The sequence below is a fragment of the Pinus tabuliformis genome, chromosome 6, assembly GCF_031772625.1.
Source record: "Pinus tabuliformis cultivar Carrire ecotype Pingquan chromosome 6, CPIR1, whole genome shotgun sequence".
Taxonomy (NCBI): domain Eukaryota; kingdom Viridiplantae; phylum Streptophyta; class Pinopsida; order Pinales; family Pinaceae; genus Pinus; species Pinus tabuliformis.
Genome location: NC_142292.1, coordinates 52,256,579 through 52,267,780, shown reverse-complemented (window position 1 = coordinate 52,267,780; position 11,202 = coordinate 52,256,579). Strand labels below are relative to the sequence as shown.

The 11,202-nt window shown below is 34.8% G+C and overlaps 2 non-coding genes across 2 annotated transcripts; both read left to right on the top strand.

The window, feature by feature from the left end:
• Positions 1–5,861: 5,861 nt before the first annotated feature.
• Positions 5,862–5,933, top strand: TRNAP-UGG (transfer RNA proline (anticodon UGG)). Its single transcript has one exon. It is a non-coding gene; the product is annotated as a tRNA-Pro (tRNA).
• A 99-nt stretch (positions 5,934–6,032) lies between these two features.
• TRNAL-AAG (transfer RNA leucine (anticodon AAG)) lies at positions 6,033–6,113 on the top strand. Its single transcript has one exon. It is a non-coding gene; the product is annotated as a tRNA-Leu (tRNA).
• The last annotated feature ends 5,089 nt before the right edge of the window (positions 6,114–11,202 follow it).

Here is an 11,202-nt window from a genome sequence, read left to right as displayed (position 1 = left end):
TTCGATTTATAACAGAAATACAAATAAATACATAGAATACATTGAAAAACCCAACAAAAACATTTTATCGAAAAACATTTTCGAGCCTGGCTTTATCGCATGTTTCTTCACTTCCCCGATCTTCGATTACTGATCACTCCAATCGACCTTATCGGCTATCGATGCATTGCTATTGAGAAGAAGGAAGCTTGCATTGGATTCCAAGTAATTATTCTTCTTATGTTTCAAATATCTCTAGGGAAAGACATTGTATTTTATCTGGTTGTTTCTAGGTTAAGCTACTGAACCTAGGGAGATCGCTTATGTCTACAAAATGGATTTATCTACATAACACAACTGATTTACAGATATCACGAAAAGGAGTCCTTGTTGAGCTCTAGTACTTCTGCATCATTGGGAATTTAGTTGGTAGGTGCCCCCATACTCTGCAAATCTCACAGCATATCCCCTTACCTTGGGCTAACGGATTCATTGACCCTGTAGCCACATCATCTGTTATGGTTGGGCACTCGTTGTGATGGTGACCCTACCTCCTACAAATTTTTCACCATACCTCCTCATTCTTTTCCTTGCTTTTTGCATGGTCCTTCAATTGTAACATTAAGGAGGAAAACTATGATTGTACTTGCCCCATTTATGCGCTACTCTCCCAACCTATTAGTGTAGCGTCCAACTGCATGATGATCTCCAATGCCTTGGGATGTGAAGTCACTTCTTGTTATGTAAGTGGAACGTGGATATGTGGCAGTTAGGATTTGGAATTCTAACCTATCCATCAAAAGTTTAAACCTTTGGTCATAGTCCCATACTAATTCTCTATTGCATAGCTTAATCTCTTTGAACTCAATTATACATTGGGACTCTAACTTAGGTTTATGGAATTCTTTCAGTAATTTTGTTTGATGTTTGGCAAAGTGTGAGGCTATCATGGGGGTGTGGTGGCTTTATACTTTATATACCATGTGAGTGCACGATCCCAGAAAGTAGTCTCTAGTTGAGTTATTTTCATCCCTTCATCTGGGATTTTCTTAACAATTCATATGAATTCACATATAAATCAATGTTGCTTTGGATCCTCAGTTTTGATCCCATGGAATACTGGTAGTCTCAATGTAGAATCGTCACTTCGCATGGTTGGTCTCCTGGTGCCTACCTATTCACGATTCATTGTTTTGTCGTGGGTGGAATAGACTGAATCAGTTCTCCCACTTGTACTCCCTCAACTTGTCTTATACATGTACCTGCACATGTTTCTCCTCCTTCAAATTCTCTTATACATGTACTCACACATGTTTCTCCTCCTTTAGCTTCTACCTCTCCTTCTCTACTACTACATTCACTGTCTAAATGTCCATGATGTATTGATGTTGACAATTGACACAAATCAACAAATAGTGAAGAGTTTACCTGAGGCTTAGAAGGTGCACATAGGGTCATTGGTTTAATTTGCAAGGGGATGGATATTGCTTGGATGATGAGGTGCGATAGATCCTCTACATGGGGTTGTTCTTCCTCTTTTTTCTTTGCCCATAAATGCTCGAATGATGTGTTTCCCCTTCTCTTTTGTCACAGTGTTCTTCTCCATTATCTTGAGTGGAGAGCCCTGTCCATGGCACCACGTTGCATGCCATGTGCAGGCACTCCTCTTCTACACCTATCTATACTATCTTCTTCCCTATCTTCATGGAAACTAAACTTATCTAAATATGTATGCTTTTATTATGTGTAACACACCTCTTTATTAACCTACAATTAAAGATCAAATCTAGGGTAGTCCTCTTCCTTATGTTTGGTCGTGAACATACCTAGTCCAGACTACGTAGAATGCTAATTGTGTTGCTCGTATGTCCCATTCATCAGGATTACGGGAAAGCCTCTTCTTCTTCTGGACTATCATGTCAGTGACACTTCTTCACTTTTTGGGAGATCTCTAAGCTCTCTGCAATTCATCCTAGAGCGTTGAATTAGTGGTATCCCCACATTGGTCTCTTTCTTAACATCCTTCCATGATTTTCCTCTAAGTCCTCAGCTCACTTACTGCACAATTATTTGTACATTTACCACTCTTCATACCCCTTATCCTTTATCTACTTCAATCCATCCCTAGCTTAGCCCCTCAGTTCCCCATGTTGCATAGGGCTTTAGCCACTCATGTTGTCGAATTCCAACAACATTATTCCCTTGTCGCACAATAACATTTTAATCCAATTTGACATTGTCTTTAGATATCTTCCCTGTGGTTCCTTGAAGAAATATCGTTCACCTACACTAAAATATTGGGAGGACTCTACTACAAACTCTAGTATATACCCTTCTAACACGCTAGTCAACCAAAAATCAATGGATCTATATATATAATTTCTTACAGTATTTACTTTGCGCAGTAACTCAAGCATCCAATGGTAAGGTTTTGATTGGGGTCCTAGTCCTAGTCACTATGACTAGTGTTTAAGCCACTCACACAAAATGACGAGGAACTCCGCAAAGAAGATATTGTGGAACTTAGAACACAGATACCTCCATAACTAAGATTCTAGATTAATCTGCAGGTTCCTAGTTTACTCTATCGTAAACTCGTATCATTTCTTTGTGAACCATTGTTCAATATCTTCTTGGGTTGGCCTCCATATTCCCTTTTCTACCATAGACTTGCAAGTCTAATCAATGGAACCATTTATTGGCGATCACAGGGGAAATAAATCACGATTCATAAGTTTTCCAACAAAACCCCCTTGGATACCGACATTGTCAACGTCTACAAGCAAACAAGGTATCAAATGAGGTATGCAATGATTTTCTAGAACCTTTGAAGGTTATGCAAGGAAACATGGGAATAGGATGTAGTTCTAGTTCACAATGACCCAACCCAGGCTATCATAGTTACTATATGTCACAAATAATCCCATGGCATAAACATAAATTCCCAACCCTTACTATGCACAATACAATGTTCAAAGACTATATTCAACATTGGTTGCACATAACATAATTTATACAAAAAAAAGTCATTCTCTGATAGTCCTCCATAGTATATGCACAATATTAACTTCAACGAGAAATAACATAAAACAAGGATCATTCCTTATACAACGACATAGTTATGTACAACATATAAAGTAATTACATAGACAAAAACAAGAAACTTCACGTGGACTCAAATTCCATTCATGATATGCACATTGACATGGAATATTTAAACATCAAAGGCATAAGTATGAGGACAAAATCTTGATGAGATCTATTAGAAACAACAATGTATAATTGAAAAAGAAATTAGGAAAGGAATGCTCAGACAAACTCATAACTTTCTTAAACACAAACACTCATTTGATCAATATAACACTCATTTGATCAATATAATGGATTAGCTTCTTGGCAGTCACCCCAACTTTAATGACCAAAACGATAATTAGTGAAGGAAAGCATATCCAATTGAGTATGGTTTATTAAATGAATTATTATATAGAAAAATATAGTACTTATAAATGTATTATTTGTTATTGTTATTTTTTTTCTAATATTAAGTTAAATTTATGCTATAGTCAATGTATGTGTTGGATGGAAGAACAATATGCTCAACAATAAGATATTGTCACTAAGATTGTGCAAGATTCAATCGAGCTTGAATAGTCCTTGGGATAGTGTAACCCCCACAATTGCCTCACATCTTCAACGCCTCCTCGTGACATTTGAATCTAATACCCAATGGAAACTAAACCCCACACAAAGCAACTAGTTTATAAATATTAGTAGAAAATGTTCTAATTAAAGAGAACATATTTCAATAAAATTATTTATAATTGAGTAAATGCAACATCAACCTTATTATTTCTAAATTCCTAGTTTAATCAAGTTATTTTTAATCCTATTTTCACTCACTTTTTAATATACATTAATTCCCAGTCATGAAAATAGAGATTGGAAAGCGTTATCAAATTTATATAACAAAAATTAATTCAATCTTCCTCATAATATATTTGCACTTAAATATATTTACCTATATTTGCTTCTAAACCTTCTTTCAATGCTAAAATGCAATGTATACACCTATTTACACAAGAAAAAAATAATTTGGTTTCTATAGATTCTACAAGTAAAAGGTGTTGATTTTTTTTTTGTCTTTCAATATATAATATATATATATATATATATATATATATATATATTCTCAACTTATTCTAGTTAGCATAGACTACATATAACTATGCAAGAAATACTATGCATATTTCTTTCAAACTTGAGGATGTTCATCGATTACTTTGGCAATGGCTATGATAGAAGTGGTGTGTAATATGGAGATGTCCCAATTGTCAAAATGGATCACCAATAATTACTAAAAGGGGAATGGGTAAGAATATGTTTAGATATATGGATTTGAATTATATTAAATGTTAGTATTGTTTTCCAATGTAACCAACTAGTGTTAGTTGTAAGTTTACATAGGCATCCTTATCTATCCAATTGTGATAGTTATCATTTTCTAAACATTGAGCCTTATCCATTGTTATATATATGAGACATGCTTTTATATTTTATGAACAATAAATCTAATATATCATTTGCAATCTTTCATATAGATGTTTTTTTGGGTTTTTGGAGTAATTTTTGTTCATAATTTTTTGCAAACTATATCTTTAAGATCCAAATGGAAGGAAATGATAATGAGAATGATGTCATATGATGTGATGCATCAAAATCAAGTATTGAGTTGTCTAAACATATGCATATAAAGCTTGAGAAGATAAAGCATGCCATCATTTACTAGATGAAAAAGGTTTGGCCATTGAAATTTGGTGTCATTGCATGGCTTCATTCAAAGCTTCTACTGTCAACTAGCATTCATATTCAACATGTCAAAGTGTGCCAAAAAATTGAAGGTTTCATTTGATTTCTTCTTCCTTGTCTTGGAGGAAGACTAAAAAAACTTCAAAGATGAAGAAAATGATATTGTTTTCTTTTAAATGATAAATATGTGATGTTATTGAATAGATCCTATATTGATTATCATAGATCATCCAAAGAAATGAATGTTGCTTAATGTTCTACAATTTTGACTTTTCCTAATTTGCAATCGTCTGAACTTGATCAAGCAATTAATGTTGAAATTGTAATTTTTTATTGATGAAATTAATGTTAGATATTGTTTTTGGGATTAACTGCATAGAGTAAGCCATTAATCTATGACTATATTCATGAGTACTAGTCTTAAGTGATAAATTTTTCATGATTTTGAATAGTCCACTTAGCATTCATTACATCGGGTGATGTTCATAGAGGTGAAGAAGTGAGATTGACACCGGTAAGATGAATCATATAACATTAATCATCACCTCTAGTGTTTACACTCAATAACTAGGACTATGTGGGAGATCATGCATCCCGAGGCTCTGGCTCAAACGCTCTTAATTAGAGTTTTTACTACAATCAAACTCATTTAACTTACTACCCCATTCACAAAATATTAGTAAATATTATATTTTTCAAACTATCCATTAAAATACATTTCACATAAAAAGATCAAAACACCATCACACTACACTATTTTTAATGGAAAAGTATTTAACCTTCTCAAGTCCCCTTAACCTTTAACCTTCAATGCAGGTAAATAATAAAATATTATTTCATTAATTCAAAAACAACATTAAGGTTGCAAGCAAAAGAATTACTAATTTGTCCTTACATTTTCCCCATTTTGTAAGTGCGTTCGTGAGAGTTTAAAGATTGAATTGTATTCTCAAATGAATTAAATGTACGGAATTTACTTAATCATTAAGGTATTCAGGGAGATGAATATGTGAGAGAGTGAATAGACTGCGCGATCTCACTTAATATAATAATGCTTAGCCTCAGTAGTAATCCGAGGGCATTTGGTCTAGTGGTATGATTTTCGCTTTGGGTGCGAGAGGTCCCGAGTTCGATTCTCGGAATGCCCCGGTTTTGTCCAAACACCATTGCTTTTCTCGTCTGCGATAGAAGTTGTTAAGAGTTGCAGTTGGGCATATTAGTGCTTTCACCAAAATTTATGCACGCGTGTTGAGATGGCCGAGTTGGTCTAAGGCGCCAGATTAAGGTTCTGGTCCGAAAGGGCGTGGGTTCAAATCCCACTCTCAACATTAACACATTTATTTTGTGAGGAGGGCATCAGGTTCAGGTTCTGGCCCCTAGAGAGGGGTTGCCACCACAAGGAAGGCTTGTGTTCGAATCCCACTTCAGACACTCTCAGCGCTATTTATTAATAGAGTGTTATATTTTACTAATGCAACCTGCTGGAACTTCAGAAAAGGAGAGCAGTTGTTTAGTTGACTTCCCAATATATGTGGGAGGTCAATCCCGAGTTCGATTCTCGGAATGCCTCTAGCCTCGAAATTAGAGTGCCCTATTGCCTTACTAATTTGTCATTATTATTCTCAATCAAAATCAATTTGTCCTTGCAAACTCTTTGAGTAGATTTGAATCTGGCGCTTTTATCCATTGGCTTCTTTTACCAGGCAACATTTGTAAGGTATAATAAACCTTCAACTTCTTATATTCCAATATTGCAATGGAAATGTGGCATGTAACTCTTTATGGTATATATATATAGTGATTCTACTTCTTCTGTTTCACTTCTTGGACGCTTTCAGCATCTTACAAGTGATCTCCAAAGGACACTAACCAAAGGTAAGCATACTGTACTTAATATTGCCTCACCATTTCTGACTCTTAAATTTCACTCGTTACAAAACATTGTGAGTTCAATCCTATTTGTCTAGTTATTCTTCGATCTGGCAAAAACATACTTTATGAAATTGAAGATCACGGTGACATTGTGATCCTTCTTCATTTATGCATAGGGAACATTCATCGATTTTTAGCCGATAAAATAAACACAAGTTTTATGAAAGGTTTTGTAATATGTATGTGTTTTTCAAGTTTTTGGTTGGAATTTTGCTTTATTTTTGGCTTCAAATCTTAGTTTTTGTTATTTAAAATGAGTTTATGATTGTATATATGGATTCAGCATCTTGACAAACTCTTGGGTACTCAGATTGTGGAGAGTTTACAATCCAAACTAGTGATTCCAAGGTTCTGGGCAAATTAGACTAGAAAATACGTGGAAAAACCCTCCAAAACCTAGAACAGATAGACCCCTCTCTCTCTCTCTCTCTCTCTCTCTATATATATATATATAATTCACACATAAATGCAAGAGAAATTAATAAGTGTGAGATCATTCATTCATTTATATGATATACTATTTTTACGACCCTTGGTTTTAGCTTCCAAGAAGTCTCTTGATTTTTTGCCTTCCTCATAAGTGAGTAATCCAATTTTTCACTATCTATAAGGATTAAGTCTCCGACATTCACCCTTAATAAGAAGGGGTATATGTGAGTTCAAGAAGAGAGTTGAAATACGGAAGTGGATAGCATCTAATGGTTGGATGTGCTCTACTCTCTAAATATGGCAATGTAAGGAAGACCAAAAACTAGATGGATAGTAAAAATAAGTGTTTCACTGTAGTGGTTTAACATTGACCATCTATTTGGAAATTGGCTAGAAGCAGTGATTGGAACAATTCCAAATCTTGCAACGTCAATGTCTTCTGTGAAATGGAAGTGCTCTTTGGTGATTATATAAAGATAACCACAAACTATTATCTAGTAGAAGCAATGAGTCTTCTATTGAGTGATGGTTTGAGGAGGACTACAAACCAAATGGTGCTCATGGGACATGAGTTTACCTTTGGCTGCAATATTGACAATAGCTCTAGGCTTTGGTAGAGTGTATTAAAGTATTCAATAACTATAATAACACATCAATTAGAGCCATTTTCCAAGCAATTCAAGCTTAGTAGATAAAGGGTGTTAACTTCTACGAAAAATGCACTAATTCAAAATGCAACTCAATATATATATATATATATATATATTATATTTTATATATTTTTATATATAACATTTATCTATAATATTATAAATATATATATATATATATAAGTTACAAGTATACTTTATCAATGTGCCCGCAATGCTTTGAGTCAACTTACCCAAATGGAGTAGATGTTGGAAATAGTGAGAAAGGTGTCACTAACCACTAACAACTCTCTATGCTAAAGAAGTTAAACTCCATGAAAAATAGGTCAATAATGACACATCAACAATGTGTGAAATCCACTATTATTGTTATATGCTCTAGTTCGACTTGTATGATCTACTAGAAAAGGCCCTTGTCATTGTCTATGTTAAGAAATGCTACTTGGACACTATCTAGTTTCTTGGGAAGCTACAAGCACCTTTTGAGTAGAGAAAACTAGCATTGCCAGCTCTTGAACGACTTATTCACTCGAGTGATGAGGAAGTCCTAACTGATGCTTGCTTGGGCTTTGTAATACCTATTTGATAGAACAAACGTCACAATTCAAGTTGTGATAGAGGCTACTGTTTGTCGTAGACCTGTCAAACCTTTGGGACATCATTCTCCTCCTGCTTTTTTTCCTGGACTATGAAATGGTTGGCAACATTATTATTGGAGATGATTGGCAGACACAACTTAGGATCACCAATGATGTGTTGGCTTACCTTTTAACACTCCTAACTCACAATCATAAGAAAAGTATCAAGAAGAAAGCACGTTATACACTTTTAAGCATTACAACATGCAACAAAGGCCAGATACAAACTCTCATTCATGCAAATATCATTTTTCTTTTACAATTGTTGCAAAATGTAGAACTCAATATCAGGAAAGAGGCGGCATGGGAAATCTCTAGTGCTACTTCAGATGGTTCACATGAATAAATCAAGTATTTTGTGAATATAAGGGCAATGGACAAGTCATATTCAAAGTATTTATTAAAATAACTAGCCCAAACATCATATCCCTATATCAAGAAGATCGAAGAATTATTAGATATATAAAGAATATTGGATCACAAAAACCCATAAGATTTGAAGGAGAATGACTGGAAACAATGGTTGAGATATTTTGACGAATACAATTTATTTAATTTTTATTTTTTTAAATGGGTATTCATTCTATTAAGAAAATTTGTTTTGAAGGCCGAGACCTTTTACAGATTTTCTCGGAAAATGCACATAGTTTTGACCATCTGTTCAAAAGTTTCAAAATAAGTTTATCTTTGTTATCCTTTGTTCTATAGTTAACTATACTAAACTGATGTATTCCATAAATCCTCCAAAAAACCCCTCCAAAAACTAAATATCTACATAACATAGGCTAATTCTAAAGAAAAGGAAAACTACATATCCCCCAGAACTTGATTTCCCTTAGCTTCAACTTCTACCTCAGCACCCTCCACGGGGTTGACTTCCTGATCCCCTGCTTAGACACTGCTCTCGCCATCTCGGCCTTTAATAGGATCTCCATTAAGCGACCTGCTTTCCATCTACTCATCTTTGCTATCTACCGAGAGAAGCTTGTCTTTTGCACCTCACTCTTCTACCCTCCACGGATTTTCCAAACAGAATTCCATCATCTCCATGGCCAACTGGAACATGGCAACTTTAATTCCTAATAAGCCCATCTGACAAGCCACCAAATTATTTTGAGCCCTTTCTATTGTCAAAAACAAATATGTGTGACATGAGATCAAGGAAATGATGAACTCAAGTAGTTCTTCCATCCTTGCAAAGGTTGGACCAAAATCTTCCTCACTGCCTCTCAGAGAACTCTCCATTATGTTAAGACAACTCTAGAAATGAAGGTAGGTTTGGCTAAAGCAACTCTGTAGTTCACATTCACTAATATCTTGAAACCCCAAACTTCCTATAAATACCATCCCACTTTTCTAATGTGCTTAAATCTCATTCCATTCCTCATTAATGGTGGTATGCATCGCTTAAGCACGACTTGCAAAATCCATTATGGAAATTAGATGGATCCTCTGGAAATTGATGATGTTCGCTTTGCCACCTTGAAGAGTATATCACAAAATGAAAGTTCACATATGCAACCTACTCTAACTACCTTGTCCGCATTAATCCATTTTTCTTGTGTCCTTTTTGAAGGAGTATTTCTTCCCACCTATCAAGATTGGTACAGGTCTCCATATCCTCCCAGAGTCTTCACTTCAGAGCATTGAGAATGTCTATTTGATTATGTCAGGCCAAGAGTAACTCCACGAATAAAATTGTGTTTTGCATTAAGAGAGAATATTAATATATACAAGGAGAGGGAGACTATTGGGTTTCATCTCCTAATGTCTCTTCATCTTCTAACTTATTTTATTTTTCTATTTATAATATTTACATAGATTTTCCTAATCCCAAAGATTAGGTGTCAACATTTCCCCCCTTAATCTTAAGGGATGTTGGTGAGTCCAAGCATCATTATGATTCTTTCAAATTTTTCCCTTCCAAGCGCTTTGGTGAAGATGTATGTAATCTGCTCATTTGTGGAACAATTTCATAGGTGGATTGTTTTGGCCTCAACATGATGCTGAATCAGATGGTATTTTGTATTGATGTGCTTCATTCGATCATGGAATTTTGGGTTCTTGGCTAACTTTATTGCATAAGTGTTATCAATCAAAAGAGGTGTTGAATGCACTTGTTTCTTCTGCAAATCTTCCAAAATTTTCCTAAGCCACAAAATTTCCATTGTTGTTTTAGATGTTGCAACATATTCTGCCTCAATTGTGGAATATGTTGGAACTGATTGTTTGTGTGACCTCCGGAGACAGTTCCTGATCCAATACTCATAACATAACCTCAAGTAGATACTCTAGTTTCTTTATCTCCATCAAAATTTGAATCAAAGTAACCAATCAAGTTGAAGTCACCCACCTGTGTATACTTGAGTCCAAAGTATTGAGTTCCCTTCAAGTGCTTAGAACTCTTTTTGTAGCAAACCAATGACCCTCACAAGGATTTTGCATAAACCTGGAGAGGATTCCAACAAAAAATGAAATGTTTGGTCTGGTAGTAGTCAGGTAGTTGAGACTTCCTACAAGATGTATGTACTTCGTTGCATCTTCAAAATATTTTCCTTCAGTGGATGTGAGCTTTAAATTCTATTCTATTGGAGTAGTCAAAGGATTGTACTCAACCATGCTAAACATGTTAAATAGATCTCAAATGTACTTCTTCTAATAGAGGAATATAAACTTCATATGTTTGGTTATTTCAATACCAAGATAGTATTGAACAGAGCCCAAATCTGTTATTTCAATTAATTTCCTCAATTCTTTCTTTATGGATG